The sequence below is a fragment of the Lagopus muta genome, chromosome 19 (genome assembly GCF_023343835.1).
Source record: "Lagopus muta isolate bLagMut1 chromosome 19, bLagMut1 primary, whole genome shotgun sequence".
Classification (NCBI taxonomy): domain Eukaryota; kingdom Metazoa; phylum Chordata; class Aves; order Galliformes; family Phasianidae; genus Lagopus; species Lagopus muta.
The window spans coordinates 3,812,257-3,832,439 of record NC_064451.1 but is presented as its reverse complement, the minus strand read 5'-3'; the positions used below and the strand labels follow the sequence as shown (position 1 = coordinate 3,832,439).

The window sequence follows — 20,183 nt, the reverse complement described above, 5'->3', positions numbered from 1 at the left end:
AGTACACTTGGCAGAGAAAGGCAAAACAGAAATAGTGACTTGAAGCTAAAGCATCACATTCCAACAAAAAAAAAAATCTTTTTTTAAAGAAGGTGTGAATCACCATCTTGTTCAGAAAAGAGCTGCTCAGTGCTCTCATCTCTGAGGACGGCTTGACAGCAACAGTGACTTAATACGCGGGAAGAAGAGGAGATAAAATATCAGGAAAAGGCTCCCATGAAGTGATATTACAGGGCAGAGTCATGCTTTGGAAGTCAATGCAGTTCACATGAACACGTGGGCAGGAAGAATTTTTAATGAATGAACCTGCAGAATTACTGTGCTCTGCCGCCTCTGGGTCTGCCACACAAACTAATAGCTGAATTCCCTGTCATCACACCTTATATGACCTGAAGTAGGACAACAAAACTACAGTAGAACTGGTTTCATGCAGTCATCCATTGGAACAAGACTCCACAGCAGCATGAGTGACATTAAACATTAGAGAATGTGTGCCTTACCCTCTTCTGCAAAGCTCCTAGCACTGAGGAAATGGTACTTAATAATGAAAAGAATATAAAGAAAAGGTTGCAGACGTTGCAGCAGACCTGCACATCTCTACTGTCCAAGTTGAATCGACTTGGGAGAGACGGTTGATGTAGGCACCCAGACTTACCTCAGTGATGCAACCAGTGTGGCTGAGTGCCAAGCTCAATCCTGAAGCAGGCTCCACTAGGAAAAATGGAATAAGGACCAATTGCTCTGCAGCAGTCACCATGTAGAGTGTTGGAAGTGTTCAGTGTGATGCAGCTCTTTGGTACGTATGCAGGCATTCACACATGGCTGCATCTCACTTTTAAATGCCTCTTAAAAGTTGTATTTAAACAGAAGAAGGATTTTTCCAGGAACTAACACAGTTGGCAGCCTTTTGTCTCTATTTTTTAAAGCAATTTATGAAAGATGAAAAGGAGCAGAGTCAATTTACAAAAGGCTGCAGTCTGGGCTTTGATAGATGAACAGATACACTAACAAAACCTCTCACATTTCACTGAGAACTCCACCTTCTTATCTCTTCATCCTGGTGAGGAAAGAATAAGGCAGGCAGGCAGATGAGCAGCTGAAAGAGCTAGGCAATGTTTAAACTAGCAAATAACCAACCAAGAGGTTATCCTCCTTACATTTTTCCAGATCCAACCAGATAATCAGCTAAGTGCTTCCTCTTGCATTTTGCCTCCCTCTTGGGAGGGAACGAGTAAGATGACAGTGATTTACGCTACAACCTGTCCTAAAGAAGTCCTATGTAATTTTTTTGAGGCACAGCCTGGCAGCTCTGAAGGAGTAGTGCCCCTTCTACAATCTAGGACATCGCACTGGGGAGTAATAACAGTGTCAGAGGTAGCATCAAGGAGATGACAGCGAACAACAGCACTTTTCCCAGCTGGTTATGCAGCCCTGCTCCCAGGCAACATGTGGACTCCCTTCTGAGGATGTTACATGAGTTACACCTGCGTTGATTTCCAGTGAAAGCATCTCAGCCATTAACATACTGCAATCTAGAACTCAAACACTCAATAAGGGAAAAAATGCCTTTTCATTTCCAGAAATGTATGGAAAAGGGCCAGGCACTTCCACTGAAAACTAGATTTCAACTGCAGGCTAGGATTTCTGAGATGGAATGGCACCTATTGGGATGTCCTTTCAGTGTGCATATTCACATGCTAATCTAGAACTGGTGCTCACAGTCCCACCTCCATCAGCAGTTCTCATCTTCCTGCATTCTCAGCAGAGCTCCTATCCTCTGCACAGCCAGAAATCCTTACACTCATCTCAAATGCAATGTTTTTAAAACACTGTTCTCATTTCTCTTCTAAATTTAAAATGAAAAATAACTTCCAAGCCTCAGCATATTTTTTTTTTTTACTCCACAGTGAATTTCTGGATCTGCAACAAATTCCATAGGAAGAAGCTTCTATGCTTCATCTGCTTCTGTCCCTCAAAGTACAGCCTTCCTCTTCTGAACTGGAATTTATAATCCATTAGATTTTAATGTAGAAAAAAAAATATTAAGAGACTTGAAAAGAAAGAGAAACCAGATGAAAAATATTAGTCTCTCCTCCTTTCAGCTAGGCTTAGTGCAGCTTCTGCTGAAGTTCCTCACAAGCACTATAAACAACAACATACACATAAGAAACATAGGCTTAACTGGAAAAACTATCTACTTGATTAGAAGGGCCTCATGTGTTTCTGTAATAAAACTACAAATATTTCTTTGCACAGTAAATCCATTATGTCACCATACTATGACAGAAGAAACTCATGCAAGAGTAGGAGAAGGTAAACATAAGTAAAAAAAGGTTCCTTGAGCAAAACTCGCAACACAAGTGAAAAATATTAAAGATGGCAGTGACTGCTGCCTGAACTCAGACCTGCAGATCCCATGTTGGTTTTTCTTCCTCAAACCCCAGCTGGAGTCATAATGAGGAGAGAACCTTCTCAAGTCAAACACCTTGTTCTCAGTCAGAAAGAGCTTGAAGAGAGCTCCCATTAAGAGATTACATATATATTTTTTAGAAAGATGAGTTTACAAAAGGATTTTTGAGCCTATCTTAAAAAATATTGCCTCCCTCTTGCTGGAGTGGTGGAAGAGAATGAATGCCCGCATCTGCTGTGCTGCTGCACTACAGTCCTTATTCCTTCCCCAAATCTTACCTGAGCTCTAGGATCTGCAGCCCAGCTTTCCCTCTCCCTTGCTCTGCACTGCATCATTACATGAAGCTCCTGCATTCCCTCCCCCGTCTCTGCACAGCTCCTCTGCAGTGCAGCACTACTAGAAACCAGCAATACCAGAAACCCATTTTTCCAGCTCTTTTCCCACTCTCCCCTATGCTTCAGCATTGCAGCCTGCACTGCTCCACCTCCCAGCCCTGCACTGCAGCAGCTTGCTAGCTTCCCCCATCTCTGCTCACAAGTTCTGTTTTTGCACTGCAGCACAGCAGAAAGCTTTGAGCACCACCACCTCTCTCCAGAGCTCTGTGGCACAGCCCAGCCCTGAAGCACCAATCCCACATCCTGCTGCTCTCTTCCCTGCTCAGCTCTTTCCATTCAATACCAGGCTGCAATATTGCTGAAGCATTCAACATCTTTCATGCTCCTCCTTCCCTACCTTTGGTGTTGCAAAGATCCCCCTCATTCCACTACATTCTCAGCCAGATTCTTGTTTGGAGTCCCATAAGATTCACCCTTCCCTCTATTGCCACTGCTCAAGCACAGTTTTATATTCTCTGTATTTGTGCAGGAGTCTGCAGTCACTGCTCAGAGACAATATTGAAGCACACTTGGCAAGTACAGATTGTTTAGAGAGTCATCCTGGATTTACTAAGGGGAGGTCATGCCTAACAAACTTGAGTAATTTCTGTAAGGAGGTGACAATGACAAGGGAAAGGGTGAAGAAGTAAACCATAATTTAGCTGGACTTCAAGAGCCTTTTGATACAGTACCACATAAAAGGCTAATTTATAAGGTTAATATGTATGATGTTAATGGCGAAATACTCAGCCAAGTGAGCAGCTTTTTTTAATTGCCCTAACACAAAACCAGGGGAGGCAGGGGAAACCAGTGACTGATCACAGGAAGGGGAAAAGGAGACTAATACAGGAAATTCAGAATTTGTGCTCTCACACCCTCCCTGTCTTGCAGAGAGTTTTCTTCTCATACTTTCTAAGAAGCTGTACAGAACTCACTGTAGAAATTATTAGTTTTGGTCATCAAACAGGCTACACTTGGAGAAAGGTCAAAGTTATATCCTTATTGTGCCTCTATAGAACATCAAACATAATAAAAGTATAGATTCATGGTGCTTAATACAACATACCATGTGAGATGAACTGGTGAAGTTACAAGCATATGAGGTTAGACAGATATTCAGACAACATTAAAAGGAAGACCAAGAAGAAATGAAAAGAAAGATTCATAAGTCTGAACACAGCCTTAGGTCTCTAAGGCAAACATACCTTTCTTGCCACTCCAGAGTCGGGTCACTGCTATCATTGGTTGTCTTGCTCCAAGTGATATCAGGGGTCGATGATGACAACGACAGAGCAGGTTCCCTGCCTTCACATACAGTCCATATTCTTCTCCGACATTAAAATTCATCTGGCAAGAGATTAACATTCAGACTTAAAAACTACCAAAGAACAGGAAGGCACCTAGTTTCACTAGTGCAAGAGCTGCAATTACAAGACCTGTGGAAGGTCCCTGGAGCCACCTCCAGCCTCCTCACAAATCAGGGACTGCAACCTGACCACTGCTCTCTAACACCAGCGAGCTCAGCATCTTTTTTTTCCTCCTGGAAAAAAAAGCACATCTGTTTTCAGTAAATGCTGTAAATTAGTTAATGTTTGTAAAGTGCTCTGATCATGTGAAGTGCTATATAATTACTACATATTATCAATATAATTTGGCTAGATTGTGCCTCAGCCGCCTCCTCTCTTCATTACAATTTTGAGAGAGTTTTCTCAAACATCAGCTCTTTGGGGCAGGGACTTTGTGTGGCATGCATCTCAAAACAATCTTAACCTTTCTTGAAAGGCCCCAGAAAGTAATTAACAAGATACAGCACTGAGATCTGCATTTGGAGCCGGGTACCCGCCCACAGTGCTGCCTGGCAGCAAACTGCCAGATGCCTCTCACAGAAGAGGATCAGCTCTGGAGGGAAGTTATTACCTCTCCCTGTGTTGGGGGGGTACACAACTCAACCACCCAAAGAAAGCAAAGCCAATGGTAATGTATACCAGACTTGGGCAAGGCCTCTGCATGCCATGGCTGGCTTCAATGTAGTGATGACCAGAGTCCCTCATTTAGCTGAATTGCTGAAGGAGATGCCCGCTAATTAATGTCTGCTCATCTTCGTGTATCTGTATTACACCATGCAGAGCATGGAACATGAAGACAGACATCCTGCTTCAGGAAGCAGTGAGGAGAACCATCCTCATGTTAACACCCATGCATGCAGCCCTCAGTGGCACAGTGCCACTGTCAGGCATCCCTCACTCCCTCCTTGCCACCCCTAAGGACTGTGATCCTAAGGACTATGCCTGCTGCTTGGGTGAGCTTCTCAGGCAGACCTCTCAGGTCTCAGCTAGCAATAGCTCTCACCACACACCGCTGTTCCAAACAGCCTGCTTCTTTGTGCCTTCTTCTAGAGAATCCCAGATTCCTGAGGCTTTCAGAAGCAGAAGCTTTATGAAACTCCTCTCAGCTGCAGGCTAAAAGCTGATCAAAAAACCCACAGCTCTTTAATGTAAAAGAAGTGAACTTAAAAATACCTGGCTTAACTCTTCTTAAAAGGCACAGAAAGAACGTCAAGAAAAATCTTTAAGTCCAGTTTACAGAGAGGACAAAATCCCAAATGCTTTTTTTTTTTTTAAAAAAAAAAAAGGACATAAAATAATAAAAAAACTGAGGCCCACACCCAGCACTGCAGCCCAAAGGCTGCACATCATACCCTATTCCTGCTCACCACACCATTGCTAATCCAAGCCAGGATGCCATTGGCCTTTTTGGCCACCTGGGCACACTGCTGGCTCATATTCAGCCCACTGTCCATCAGTACACCAAGGTCCCTTTCCATCAGGCAGCTTTCCAGCCACTCTTCCCCAAGCCTGTAGGGTTGCCACAGGTTGTTGTGACCAAAATGCAGAACCTGACACTCGGCCCTGTTGAAACTCATACAGTTTACTCAGCATATCAATCCAGTCTATCCAGATCCTTCTGTAATGCCTTTATCCCCTCCAGCAGATCAACACTCCCTCCCAACTCAGTGTCATCTGCAAACTTATGAGGATGCACTCAATCGCTTCATCACAATCACTGATGAAGATGCTAAATATGAGTGGCCCTAGCACTAAGCCCTGGAGGACACTGCTTGTGACTTGCCACATCTGAATTTAACTCCATTGACCACAACTCTTTGTGGCCAGCCACCCAGTTTCATCCAGCAGACCATCCATCCATCCAAGCCATGGGCAGCCAGCTTCTCCATGAGGATGCTTGTAGAACAGTGTCAAAGGCTCTAGTGAGATTTAGGCAGACCACATTGACAGTCTTACCTTGGACAACACCTCCAAGTAGGAAGAACTATCATCTTCACTGTTGTCCAGTTCTCCTTGCAGAGCACTGTACCTTGTTCTACAGGAGCAGCTGAGGCAGTATTTGCTGGGCAGGTGCACCTGCATCGCTGAGCAGGGACCTTTTGCCACTGCCTCCTGCCCCTCAATTCATCACCACTGTTGTTGGGGGAGGAGTGGACAAGGGGTTCACTGTAGCAGAAACTCCGCCTGCTGGTCCCTTCCTATTACCTGTTTGCAAGGTGGTGGGGGTGATACATACTCCTTGTGGACCTAAAACTGCTCCTAAAGTAACTGCCTAAAAGTCAATGCTGGTAGAGATGGGCACCACTAATCTATCTCCTGCTCCCTGATGCTCCTCAGCCTCTCCACTTCCTCCTTCAAATCAGCCATAAGGAAGAGTAAACCATCCAGCTGGTCACATCTAACACAAGGTCATCTCCACCACCCAGCACTGCAAGGACCAGGCTCTAGCAGTCACTGCAGCCAGAGACACACACACTGCATGTTTGTACAGAACTCAGCTAGGGACTCCACATTTTTCCTGGTAATAGCCTTCCACCACCATGCATCCATGGCAAAGCAGCAGCTCACTACCACTACCTGGGGTGGCCTTAAGGGCTGATCTGCTCCGCCCTGTAGCCAGCAGTGAGGGTTCTGCTCCGCATTACCAGCCCACCTACAGGGGCTCCGGCTGCCCACTGCGTGGTCACGTGACCGCACGGCTAACGGTTTCTCCCCGTTTAAATAACCCGCGGTAGCTCCAGAACGCCTCCCCCGCCTCTGTAAAACAGACCCAGCCCAGCCCGCTGCCGCACACTTACCGAGCTGCCGCCTCGCTACATTGACACGCGAATGGACGGCGTACGGCTTCCCCACGTTCAAACAACCCGCGCCATGCGCACACACCGACTCCTCCCCACCGCAGCCCTGAGGCATTTTATACGTGCGGGGGCGCGGCCGTCGTTACCTTGGCAACGCCCACGCCACGCCAGCCTGTCTCGCGAGATCTGGCGTGATTTCCCCCGGGAAGGCGAAGCTGTCACTTGTGGCGCTCTCTATCCGCATCAATCAGAAAGACTCAAACTTCAGGATGAAATTCCACAGAGATCTGTCGAATTACTAGGAAGCTAGAACAGAGAAAATATTTGTTCTGTGACAAGATGTGTTTGAAACTGCTGAAGTGAGGCAAAAAAAAAAAAAAAAAAAAGATGAACAAATGTTACTAGAACATCAGATCGTCTTAAAAGTGAAAGCTGTCAGGCTGTGTGACTGGGAAGCTGGGAGAGTAGCTCTGAGATGTGCAAAATGCTTTACAAAGCACTGACACTGCTTGTGTTGAACTGGCACTGCTGCCCACAGCTGTGGGTGCCATCCCTGGAGGTGCCCAAGGCTGTGGATGGGTCCCAGGCAGCCTGAGCTGGGGGCAGCCAGCCCACGGCAGGGCTTGGAACGTGATCATCTTTGAGATCCCTTCCAACCCGGCTGCTCCATGACTCTTTCCTGGAAGAATTATCTGAGAAAAATCAGGAAAAAAAATCTGTGAAGTGAACCATTCAACATATGCAGAACTTTATTTCTGCTCCACGATTCATGCACTGTAGCTTTGTTAAAAGAGTTGATTGTTTCAGAGGTTTCTACCTTCAGACTTTTTTTCTGAGGGCCTCTCTGAGCTCCGTTGGGATGGAGGGAAGCCTGGAATTGCTCCTGTGCAACAGAGTGAACCGGAGGAGCCTCATAGTCTGTTCTGATGATCAAAGCCACAGCTTCCTGTTCCCAGCCCAACGCTAAGAGGCTCAGCAAGTCCAAACACAATATTGAACCAGTTTCTCAAAGAAGCTCCTTGACGTGAGAACTGGTGTTTATGAACATGTGCCACTAGGTCTTGGGAAGTTGCTCTTGAATTACCTCATTAATGCTTGTAAGTGTGTAAAGGGTGAGTGTCAGGAAGATGGAGCAGGCTCTTCTCAGTGACATCCAATGACAGGACACGGGGCAGTGGGTGCAAGCTGGAACATAGGAGGTTCCACATAAATACGAGAAAAAACATCTTCACGTTCAGGGTAACAGAGCACTGGAACAGGCTGCCCAGGGAGGTTGTGGGATCTCCTTCTGTGGAGGCATTCAAAACCCTCCTGGACGTGTTCCTGGCTGACTAATCTGGGTGTTCCTGCTCCAGCAGGCGGATTGGATGAGATGATCTTTCAAGGTGCCTTCCAGTCCCTGACATTCTGTGATTCTGTGATGCTGTAATTGCCACGAACACTTTGTGTAACCCACCCGGATCTCTCCAGTTTCTGTCCCTGTTCGTAGTCATAAGGGAGGATTGTTACTCTCCAATCATTTAGAGACAGACCAGGAAGCTTCAATATTTTTTGGCATGGGTGAGATTAAGAAAGCAATGGAGAGGAAAAAAATAGGTATATAAAACAGCAGATCAGATCGTGTGCTCTTGCAAATGGTTTTAATGCTGCTGAAGTCAATGGAGCAATGGCAATTTACAGCTTTGGAGGCTCTTGCTCAGTCTGCAGACCTGGGCCAGAAATCAAAGCACTAGTTGAAACACCTGGCTAGCAAATCCTGAAGGAATAGCTTTCTTTGTAAGTTCTTGACTGTTAGGGCTGACAGAAGGAAGGACGTGTTCTTGGCCAGGCTTTCCATGGTTGGAAGGAGAAAGTGAGATTCCGTTTTTATTTAAAAAAATGGGTGCTTTGTGCAGAGGCAGACTGTGAGACCCCCTGCCTTAGACTCATATTTTGATCAGCAGCAGCTGGAGACTTTTAGTCGAGCTTTGTCCCTCTTTGGAATGCAATCATTACTTTTCATTTTGCAATGGGGGGGATTGCTTTAAGAAAAAAAGAAAACAAGAAGTTCCAGTACTGAAGATTATAAATATATCCTATTAGGGTTTCTTTTTCTTCCCTTCCAGACAAAAGCATTTCTGCTTCCAAGCTTGGTAGACCTCCTGACCCTGCTGATGTGGGTGGATGGCTCTGCATGTTCTGAATCATTTGCTTCCTTTTCAAGTGTTGCTTTCTCCTTATTTCAATTACCCTTCCTTTATAATTACATGGGCCGCTCCAGTGAGCGGGAGTGCTCTGGAGCTGACAGACCGTCTAACAGCAGGGCATGCTGGAGGCAAAATCTACATCCTTATCTGCCTTGGGTACCGGGGAAGCTGTGTGTTTAATAGCACAGGAGAAACTGTTCAAGGATATTCAGACACAAGCGATTGGTGGTGGGTTCACTGCCCAGGCTTGTACCAGGTTGGACCGTGTGTAATTGCTCTCTCCCTCAGAGAGTTGTAAACTGCGTGTACAAGGATCACCTCCCTTCGTTCCTGCTGAGTGATTGCCTCTGTGGCACCAGGAGTCAAGAAAGTTTGGTCTGATACCTATTTGAGCTCAATGGGAGTCTTGTAACTAAACTTGAAAGAGATTAGTTCAGTCCCCAATAGGTGCAGCCTGCTAGGACAGGAAAGAAGGTGGGAAACAGTGACTGATGCTCTGCAGCTGCAGATGGCATATGGATGTACAGCGTTGTGATTCCTGCAGCCAGAGATGACTGCATAAAATTCAGAGTTTTGCACTATGCAATTTCTCAAGAAACTGACTTTTTTTTTTTTTTTTGTCCTGATTTTCATCTTATTTGCAACAAAAATGAAGTGGTTGGTTTTGTATAGAAGTCTTACAAAGAGGCAGACTTTAAATTGTGAAAGATTAAGCTTTAGAGGTGGAGGCTTAGCTTTATGTTGCTAGTTCTTTCCAATGAAGCTGTGCCCTGTCTATTTTAAGAAAATGCTTTATTAAATAGTTTCCCAAAAGTTTAGATGGATTTCTGAAGACACTTCCTGATTTCTTCTCCCTGTAGAAGCTGGGCTCACTGAATATCCCATCCAGACAGTGCACTGTAATGTGGTGCCTTTTAGTAACCCATAGGGATACTGGAAAATTACCTATTTAATCAGACCTTAAAAGCCTATCTCCAGTTGCAGAAGAGCTAGTGGAGCTGTTGCAAAAAAAAAACAAAAAACAAAAAACAAAGAAGGTGCATCCTGTGAATGCTTGAGCCAAGGGTGTTTATTGTAAAGGAAGGGATTTTTTTAGCCAATTAATTACACATTTCAAACTTAATCTCATATTGAAATTCTAAGAGGAATGCGTGTGGGAACAGAATGGGAGAGGGTGTCAAAAGGTTTTTCTTTAGCAGCAGTTCCTGCAGTGAGTCATGAAGAAAGGGCCATAATTGCTCCTATTGTCTTGTGTGCTTTGGTACAGCCACCTGTTGGTTATTTGTGAGCTCATCATTATCACTTGCATTATTTTGGCTCTGTATGAAAGAGATTAAGCTGCTGGAGTTGTGTGGCTGAGCAGTACCATGGTACCAGAGGTAAGAACATAGAACTGTTTTTCTCTTGATTCATCCAGGATTTAAAGGTGTATAAAATAACTTGGAGAGCCGGTAGGTCTTACCACAAAGAGAGCAGTTGAGCATCTTGCATGCACAGCTTTCCTTCCACTCAGTGTGCTTCCCTGCTTCTGCTTGTTCTGTGCTCAGCCAACAGGTAAAAGAGAGGCATGGATGCTTGCTGTCTACAAAGTGAGTCCAGGCTATTGCTTCGTTACTGGGGACAGGAAGTAAGAGGAAGGCAGTCTTCCCTTAAATTCAGTGGGGATCAGAAAGACATTACTGCATACAAGTATGTCAGTGCTATTACAGAGCTGATAAGTAGTAGTCTGCAACCACACTTACCTCTGCAGTCGCACTTACCTCCACAGTGCTTTTAGCTGAAGCTGCAGCCTTACTGCAACCCGAAGCTGAGAAGGTGAACAAGCACCTGGTCCTGCTCAGCTCGCACAGCAGGCTGCCTCCTAAATCTCACTTGGTTTGCAGCCTCAGACTGCAGAAGGAAGAGGGCAGGGCAGAGAAGAAGCAAAAAGGTCAGGACAGCTAAGAAGAAAGTGTGGCCAGAGATCAGGCTGTCTTCCTACAAAGACTTGAGCATTAAGTAAAACAAGGAGAGGTGAGGAAGAACATTCTGCTATGGAGTGGTTAGGACTGACTTATTTTTTTCGCTTTATTGGAGTTGCCTTAAGGGTAAAAGATCAGCACTAGACCTCTTACCCGTCAGAGCTTCTCCATGGGAGCAAGGAAAGCTATGGCTTCTCCATCCCTTGTAAAGAGCACAGTGTGCTCTGTGCCTTGCCTTTGGGACGTGACTTGGTATCTTTACCTGGGGAGTGTTTCTTTTTATTCTTTTATCTTATATTTGGATGCAGCAACAGAGGCAGGGGACTGCTTAAAATTCCCTTTGACTTTTCAAAATGTTTCTGGGAGCCTAAGGTATTTGTAGGAGTAAAATATAGAATTACAACCTAGGTGCTTGGTCTGGCAGTGATGGGGAGCAATGGCAGACAATACCCAGGCCTCTCAGAAGTGGCTGTGGATCACAGAACCTCTCTGAAATCAAAACCCTTTCCTTTCCTTTTAATTCACTATGAACTTGTTAAATCAAGGAAGTCTGCAGTGAACATGTGCAAGTCTATGGAATCCAGGAGTGAAAGACTTTCTTAAAATGCTCCCACCTTCCTCCATCATCTTTCAAAACTTTTAAGTTTCAGGTATATTGACAGCGCATCGCACCTGCAAAGGCATCGAGTAATACATCAGATGAAGAGGAAAATAAACTAGTGTTTCTCTTATTCAGGGAAACCTCAAGTTATGACAGGAGCAAAGTCTTTTGTTACGCAGGTTCTATAAATAACAGAGTTTAGTTCTCTCCTGAGATGTGATGAGAAGTGAGATTCCTGGATTTTCTGAGAACAAAGGATCATTTCTCATCTGGGATGCCTTGAGGGAGGGTAAGAGCTTGTGGAAAAGGGTTAGAGGACAGAGGTCTGGAAAATTTGGGGCTCACTCAAGGGATTTCAGAGAAATCCAACTGCTCGGCTCCCTTGCTGAACGACTCGGACAAGGGCTTAACAACTTTCAGTTTTCCTGCCGTAGAGAAAATGCTTGTGTAAAAGCATGTTTCTTCTCTTATCACCTGTGTCCACGCAGAGGCTTAGTATTACAAGCACAACGTAATGAAACAATTTAGAGTTGTCTCTATATCTTAGTTTCTAGTAAAGACTCTTCTGCCACATGCTTTTTATCAGAACAGCTGTATTCTGCCCTGAGTCGGTTCCACCCCAAGTAGCTCTCAGCTTCACTTCACCCTGGGGAAATGAGAGAACAGGCTGTGGGATAAATGTAGTTTTTCTCTCTTGGTCTTCAGTGATTCTTCCTGCTTCATTCTGCCCTTCTGTGCCTTTTTAGCCTTATTCTTCAGCTTTCTCTTTTTTTTTCTTTTTTTTTTTTCTTTTTTTTGCAGTTGCCATTCATCAAAATCTAGGATAGAACTGAACCTATAACCCAGAGCTAACACTGAGGTGCCAGACTAGCATAAGCTTTTCTTCCAATTAGAATGAATGAAAAGCTCGGAGAGTATTCGTTGATTCCATATCTTATATTTACACTATGAAGTCTCTTTGTAGATCTTTGCCCTGAGAATTGCCTTGGCTTTGGTTCACCTTTGCTCAAACATCAGAAGCTCGTGCAATACAAAGTCAGATAGCTTTGAACACCAAACCATTTGACATATTTGTTCCTCAACTGGACACAACTTCTTTTATAGTCAGGATTTAGATGCAGGTGTTTGCTAGATTACATTCTCCTTACACATACTGTGTTCCCTGCTTCTAGGGCCCAGGAGATCAAAGAGCCTGGTAGCTGGAAAAGTCACAGAAAGCAGCCTAAAACAAATGAGAATGAAGGAGAAACAAATTGCTTTACTAATATCAAGGTGTAGTTGCAAATTGCCTTTACAGCATTCTGCTTGCTCTTTTCCCGGCCTCACTGAGTATTTGGAAGAGGGCAGTGGATGTGTGGTTCTATAATTTTTATGTCCTTGAGGCTTGACACCTTCCCCTTATTTCCATAAAGTGGGAACAATGCCAACGCTTAAATGCTTAGAACATGTCTTTCATCATAACAGAATCAACGTTTTTTCTAGAAGTAAAAATGTTCCTGAAGTGTCCTCGTACTCACAGCTCTTAGCAGATCCTGTGTTCTGGGGACATCAGCTCCTTTTTCATCCTGCCCCAAGGCTGGGTTCTTCTGTGTGACAGGAACAAGAAGGCACCAATTTGTATCTTCACTGGCAAGTGTGTGGTACACCTATAACACATTCTCATGCATGAGATATAGAAAAGTAATAAAATAAGCCTTAGAGCTGCCAAAAGGTGGTTTTTTTCATTCTAGAAGTCTTTGCCCCAGCAAATCAATTCACTATGTACTAAAGATAATTAGGGCATCTTATTTAAAACTTATGATCTAATTAGTGGCTTTAATGGTAGTTAATTACACAGAGAGCAACAAAGCAGTTATATTTCCTCTCAGACTTCTTCTAAGTCAAGGTGCAGGTATTTATCCAGGGCCATAAAGGAGAGTGGATACCACACTTAACATCTAATTACACAAAATTGTCCATAGTAATTATGAGCAATGTGGTTTTATTTATCTGGTTTAATTACAGGGGCTCTGCAGTCTCTGAGCTGGCGTGGTGACAGGGAGGACAGAGGGGAGATGAAGCGCCATCCCTTACGTGAACACCATGGTGGAACTGCAGGCTTTGTCCTGAGCATGGAGCCAGATCCCAGCCAATGGAGACCCTGAGGACTTGAGTCCCATCAGTGTAGCAGGCTGCAATGCAACACATCAGATGCTGGAGACTCAGAGAAGCCACGTAGGCACATGGGATGGACAAAAGCCTGCAATTACAGGGCTGCGTGAGATATTTCAATGGATGTCTTGTAGCATAAGTAACCCAATGTTAACAGGAGATCTAACAAGGACATCTCATCTGTTTCGTTGTGAAAAGATACGCTTAGCACCAAGTCCCCTCACATCATAATACCAAACTTTTCCTAGATACCATCCACTGCTGAAACGTTATAGAAGCTGTCACAGCATCTCCAGAAAATCAGTGTTGCACATGACCTCAAGACTCTCCTGTTGCCCAGCCTTTTCTCTCCCATAAATCAGTTATCCCCTTATGAGCAGGATGCCATTGAGTTGTAAAGTTTAGAAAGATGTATCATTTACCTGCCAGAAAAATTGTTGGCCTTATTCCTGCAGCCTCTAAAGACAGTGTTTCCAACTGCTTTGACTTGGTAAAATTGCAAGAAGCGGCATGCATAGCTCTACTTCTTCACTCATACCCTCAGGACATTTCCGTGTTACAGCAAATCACTTGTTCAGTGGCTCACTAAGATTTTGAATTAGTGGTAAATACATTTTGACCTTATTTTCTCCTGATAATTGCTCTATTTATAGAGAAGTCACTGACGGTCATGCTAATTTCTTCCATCTGAGGATTAGGCTAGCTCCATCAGAAGCAATCTATGGTATATCCCATTTAAAATACAGAAAAATGGAAGCTTTCTTCTTTAAGAATAAATCTGCTGCTGTGTTTTGTTTTGTTTTGTTTTTCATACAAGCTAGAATGAAATACTCAGTGGAGGAAAAGACAGTGATAACTTCCACTGCTGAGTTAAGTCATCCTCCTCCTTTGGGTATCAGCTGTATTTGATGCCTCTGTTTTCTTGGAAGTATTTGATCATCATCTAATAGACCATTCTACAATGTTTTAGAGCCTTCACATAACCTAACAAAGTATCTACGGCCAGATATCCAAAAATACCAGTGTCTGACTTCTCAGTATTGGGGGCCAGAGTTCAGATCAGCTTTTTCAGGGGGTAGACTTTATTTCTTCTAACAAACACAGTCACCACCGCTACTGTAATTCATTACATCCCTGACCTTGTACAAACTCCGTGATTTTTAAGATGCCAGAGCAAGGAGTTCTCAAGGCATCCGACCCTGCTGTGTGCACAAAGGATGCCTGCAATGCTCTCCTTTCTAATCACGCAGAACTGCAAGTACACCCTGAGCACGGGGCACCTTTGCTCTTTGCCACAATGAATCACAGCAGGGAGTGACTGCTTGCTGGGAGGTCCATCTCTGACAGCGACAGCTTGGTGGCCATAGCTTCTAGTTCCTATTGACACAGCATCTGTGCTGGTCGTAAATTTGGGAGGTTTTTATTCTGAGTGCAATCAACTGGCCCACAGTCCAGAGAGTGATGGAGGGACCTTGATCTCAGTATGCTTGGTCCCCACCGCTTGCATTGCTGGGTGCTTGCTCATTCTTGAGTCACTACAGGTTTTATGGTTCAGTACCACAAAGCAATTAACAGCAAGTGAGTGAGCGTTCCCAACCTTTGCTAAAAATCGTGGCTGTTTATCAATGTGTCAGGCTGCTGGCAGATTCAAGAAATCTAAATTTAACAGGTGACTGGTTCCTCCATGCCTGGCTGCAGTCAATGGATCTTCTGGAAACAGCATCCCAACCGGGCAGCCAGCACCAGCAGAGGAAGCTGGGGAGAAGTGAATGAATGGGGCCGGCTCCAGAGTTCAGTGTAGGAAAGGCTTTTTTACACCGCAGCTGCTTAATGACTTTTTCAATTGATTTCAGCAGTGCTGCTTTTCGATTACTGATTCCATCCCAACCACTGGGCAGAGAAATGGGCTTAGGGAAATAATAGGAAAAGGGAAGAAAAAAAAAAAAGTACACAAAAACTCAACACCAGCGATAACACAGTGACATTTGTCCAGACACTTTATGCTGAACTGGAGAAAAAGAGAGAAATTGCAGTTTATCCCATTGCTCAGCCAGCGTCATGGAGACAAGTACACATGTCCTTGCTTGCTTGCAAGCCCCAGTTCATCCATGCACGTTGACCTGCTCCTTGGTTTGGAACCAGCTGCAGAAAGCAGCTGTCATCCTCTGTTACTCTGCCAGCTCTATTCTTAAGGCAGCCATCAAAGTCTGGCACTGACTGAAGGCAATTCAATTAACTGTGACGGTCAAACAGAAACTGAGGGTCAATTGAAGTCTTTTTTGTTGTTGTTGTTTTTTCCCTTCTTGCTCTTTAGTTTCATCCTGAAACCTAAAGGCAAAAATTCAACCCTATCTTTGGAAGGTTTTAGCGGGTAAGAATGAGAGAAGGATGCTGCCTATGGAGGAAAGCCCACATTGGTGCCTCCCGAAGAAAGGATGAAAGGGGAATGCACATCTGGGAGCGGGGTGAATCTTTTCTCAGTCCTGACAGCCCTCGTGCTGCCTCCTTAAGATTCACAGCGCCTGGGCAGTGGCTCCTTATTGGATGACTTGAGACGTGCTTTGGCTGAATCCAGTAGTAATAATTAAATGTCCCTTAGCTTTCCTGCTGCCATCTGCTCTGTGCCCACCACACTGGCCGTTTCAGGCTTTTATCAGGCCTGTGGGCTCATTCCCAGTGCCTGCAGAAGAAAGAGGGAAGGTGAGAGGAGGAGGAGGATGGGAAGGTATGAAATGAGTGCCAGGCTGTAGTGCCAGGCACAGCTGTTTCTCCAGCTCCTGCTTTGCAGCCAGCCTCCGCAGTTCCTTGCTAGCGTGCAAATAGTTGTAAAAATAAAGGTCAAACAGATAATCTCGATAAATATTTAATAGTTACCGTTTTTACATCTCCCTTATTGTTATGGATTGAATGTCTTACACTTGTGACATCTGGTGCACACGGAGCTGGAAGGAAGCACATCCAGCTTCACCTGCCACCAGCATGGCCAGCTCCAGCAGCTCTGCACAGCCTGCCTGGTGCTGGCTCTGAACAACTGCTTCCACCAGCAGTGCAGACTCATCTTTATTCTTCAGTGAGGTTTCATGAGGAATCTGGTAAATCGCAGCATCGGGGCTCTGGGTTCCCTCAGGTAATTCTCATTAAGGAGCATCTGCACAGAGGTGCTTTACGTGTGCCGTGGTTCACAGCTTAGGGTTGCTGTGGGCGCTCACTCCCTAGAGGTGGAGTCCTTTGATTCAGAGTGTTTGTCGTGGGATTACAGACAGATTTCTGCCTCAGTGGGTCCTTGCTGGACTTTTTCCAGGTTAAAACCAGTCATGAGGAGATAAAATGAAACTTGTGGTGATAACACTGTTGACTTCAGGGTCCTATCAACCAGCCAAGTAGTTACAGCAGAGCAAATGCAAGCTGTGCTTTTAGGGGATTGCTCGGCAATTAAGCGAACTGTGTACTTCCTCCTGGTAGCTGGTAAGAAATCATCTGTCTTTGCACAGCAGATGAATACTTAATATACTGTGGGAGTTTTTCAGTTTGTCCGTGCATTAATTCATTGTGATCAATGGAAAACTCAGTGTGCCCTGCAAACGGCGTGTTGAGAAAAAGGAAATACATCTTACCCACTGTAACTCTATAAGGCTGTGCACACGAGGTCTCAGTATCATCTTTACAATATGGTGATCCTGTATGAATCATTTGACTGGGCTTTGGAAATCCCTGGCAGTAATGGATCTCCACACGGAGGAACTAATGACCCTAGATACAAAATGAGTCAATGTGACAAAAGGAAGGGAATCCAACTCCACACATCTGCTTTACATGCCCTGAGTCTTCGGACAGCAGATGAGAAATGCCAGCAGAGTGGCCTGGCTATGCATCACCCATTTTGCATGGGAGCAATCAGTCCTCGTTTGGACAGGACAGCTCAGGGATTTAGATCCCTGTTCCAGAGCCTAAAGACCCTTCAGGATGCTATTTCTGTCCTAAACAGAAACTGGTCTTGGCGCAAATAACCTTCCTGTATTCTTTCAGCTGGAACATAGCTTTTTTTTTCCACTCTTTTCCTTTCAACCTTTGCCTTTAAAATCTTAGCCACGCTCCTCCCTCCCTGCCCCAACCCAATCATCATCTCATTCTCATTGCAAGGAACATGTCATTAACATTTGATACTGACTCCTTTCCTTCTCCTTGGCTACATTACTTCTTTTTTTTTCCTCCCTTTTGTTGAAGCTTTATCACCCTGTTTTAGAGGCTGCACAATGTGAAAACTGGCAGAAATTCAGGTTCAGATAGAATCCAGAACTGGCTCTACATATGAATTTAAGAGGTGTCAGTATTGGGGTAGCATATCAGGCTCCCAAATAGCCTGACACAAATAGGGTAAGCATCAATGGCAGTTGAAGAGTCACTCAAATACTGCTTAAAGTCCTTAACAAAAAAGAAAGACTTGGTTTTGACTGTGATGGGAAATAGTCTTCTGGCAATATTTCAACTGGCTGCTGAGACGTGTTAGTACTGCAAACTTGCATTATGCCAGGAAGGCAGCACAGCCCCTGCTCAGCAGCTAATGGTCGCATATGGTATCAGGGCTGTGACCTCAGAGTGGTTCAAGGCAGGTGTTAATGTCATCAAAGCAGTGTCAGAAAACCTAGATCTGGAGCTTATGCATGAAATCATGACCTTTTTTTTTTCCTCTTTTTTTTTGTGGGAGTTGGCAGGAACCCTTTGGAAGTGAGCATTAATTGTTGTCAGCAGGATCTCTCATAAAAAAATTGTTCACTAAACACTTCAGGAGCATAAGTCTGAACAACAGCTCCTAGGTAAGCAAAGAAATCTGATTTCCTAGCCTGTTTGCAAGCATCCCTCTATACTGAGCAGTGCAAGTCACTTCTGACAGAGCATCACTGGCCATTTCAGTTGTCAAGTGGATTGTTTGGGGATTTTTGCTGATTGGATACCCAAAGTTTTAGAAATAGGAGAAAATCAATTAAAAGCTAAGGTATCCCTATAAATAAAGAAGGAAAACAAGCAAACAAGCAAGCAACTTTTGCCTGTGAACCCTTGCAAAATAGTCATTTAAGTGCTTGCCCTGTCTTCACTTTCTTGAAATGTTCTTTAAACAGGGTTTTTACTATCTCACTCAGTAACTGTTCACAGAAAAAGAAAGAAAAAAAAAAGATAAAATAGGTCAGAAATGTAACTGGAACAAATGTGTTTGAATAAAAGAGAGCCAGGCAAACATTGCAGGTACCAGAACTATGCAAACACAGCAAATAACGCAAAGCTTCCCCTCAGGAGAAGAACAATATGCAGAAGTCTTGATAGTTTAGTTCACTTAGCAGCAGTCTGAAAATGGTTGCATCCTACAGTTATACACCCCTCAAGTCCTGAGGGAATCAGTCGCTGTGTTGTGTGCAGGTAGAGGGGACACGTGAGAATCAGTCAGTTGTGACATTTGACTTCTATGAGATAGAGCAGCCTTGTGGCAGCTCTGAATTGGGCTGTAATAAGAATTCCATCGAAGAGCCAGGGATCACTGCAGTGTACTGTAAGATAGCTGGGGCTCCAGCCTCCCCATGTACTGAAAACCCAGAAAATCCCATGCACTGTTATTACAAGGGAGTAACTTCTAACACACATGCCTGTCTTCTGTCCTTGATGCTGTTCCAAGGACACCCAAGTCGGTCTTCTGCAAGAGCCGAGCCAGCCTTGTGGAAAACAAAAGTATGCATGTTAATGTAAAGTGTGCCTGCTGCCTCTGGAGCTGTGTGCTTTTGTGTGTGACAGTATCTCCTCGTGCAGGTAGGATTGCTGCTGTTGTCCAGGTGGAGATATCAGCTGCCCTTTCCGTGCCCCATTCTCACCATTGCTTCTGTTTAAGAGTTGGGAAGGCCACATCATCACACTGATGTACATCTGCACATCCACTGAGAACGTTTTCTAAAAGCCTATCCAAACTGTATTTCCTTCTCCTTTTGTCCCCATGACTTCCTCCAGAGCAGCTGAGGGACTTGCACTGAATCCTTGTCTCTGGCTCCCTCTGAGCTTGCTGTCTTTCACTTATTGAATTAGGATAAATTGGAACTTTCATAAAGGGTGATATAAATCATTATCTCAAGTTAGCAGATGTGGACTCACCAGGGTAGAGCCGTGTTAATAACTCCTTCAGATTAGGGCTGATTGGTACAATTTGAAACTTGTTTCTCTCAGCTTGATCAGCCTAGTTGTAACTGTGGCAATTATCCCATTTCACTTTCAATAGCTCAGCACAGAGGAGCTGCTGCCTCCAATCCATCCCTCTGTAATGAATCCAGCGTGATATTCTTGGTCCCATGGACAGAGACACCCTGTCACCCCCAGCT

General features: G+C 44.5%; 1 long non-coding RNA gene across 1 annotated transcript; it reads right to left on the bottom strand.

The window, feature by feature from the left end:
* Window positions 1-211: 211 nt before the first annotated feature.
* On the bottom strand, window positions 212-7,027 carry LOC125702477 (uncharacterized). Its single transcript, XR_007380620.1, has 3 exons — window positions 6,929-7,027; window positions 3,990-4,131; window positions 212-1,057 (listed from the first exon to the last, which is right to left on the bottom strand). It is a non-coding gene; the product is annotated as an uncharacterized LOC125702477 (long non-coding RNA).
* Between the last annotated feature and the right edge of the window lie 13,156 nt (window positions 7,028-20,183).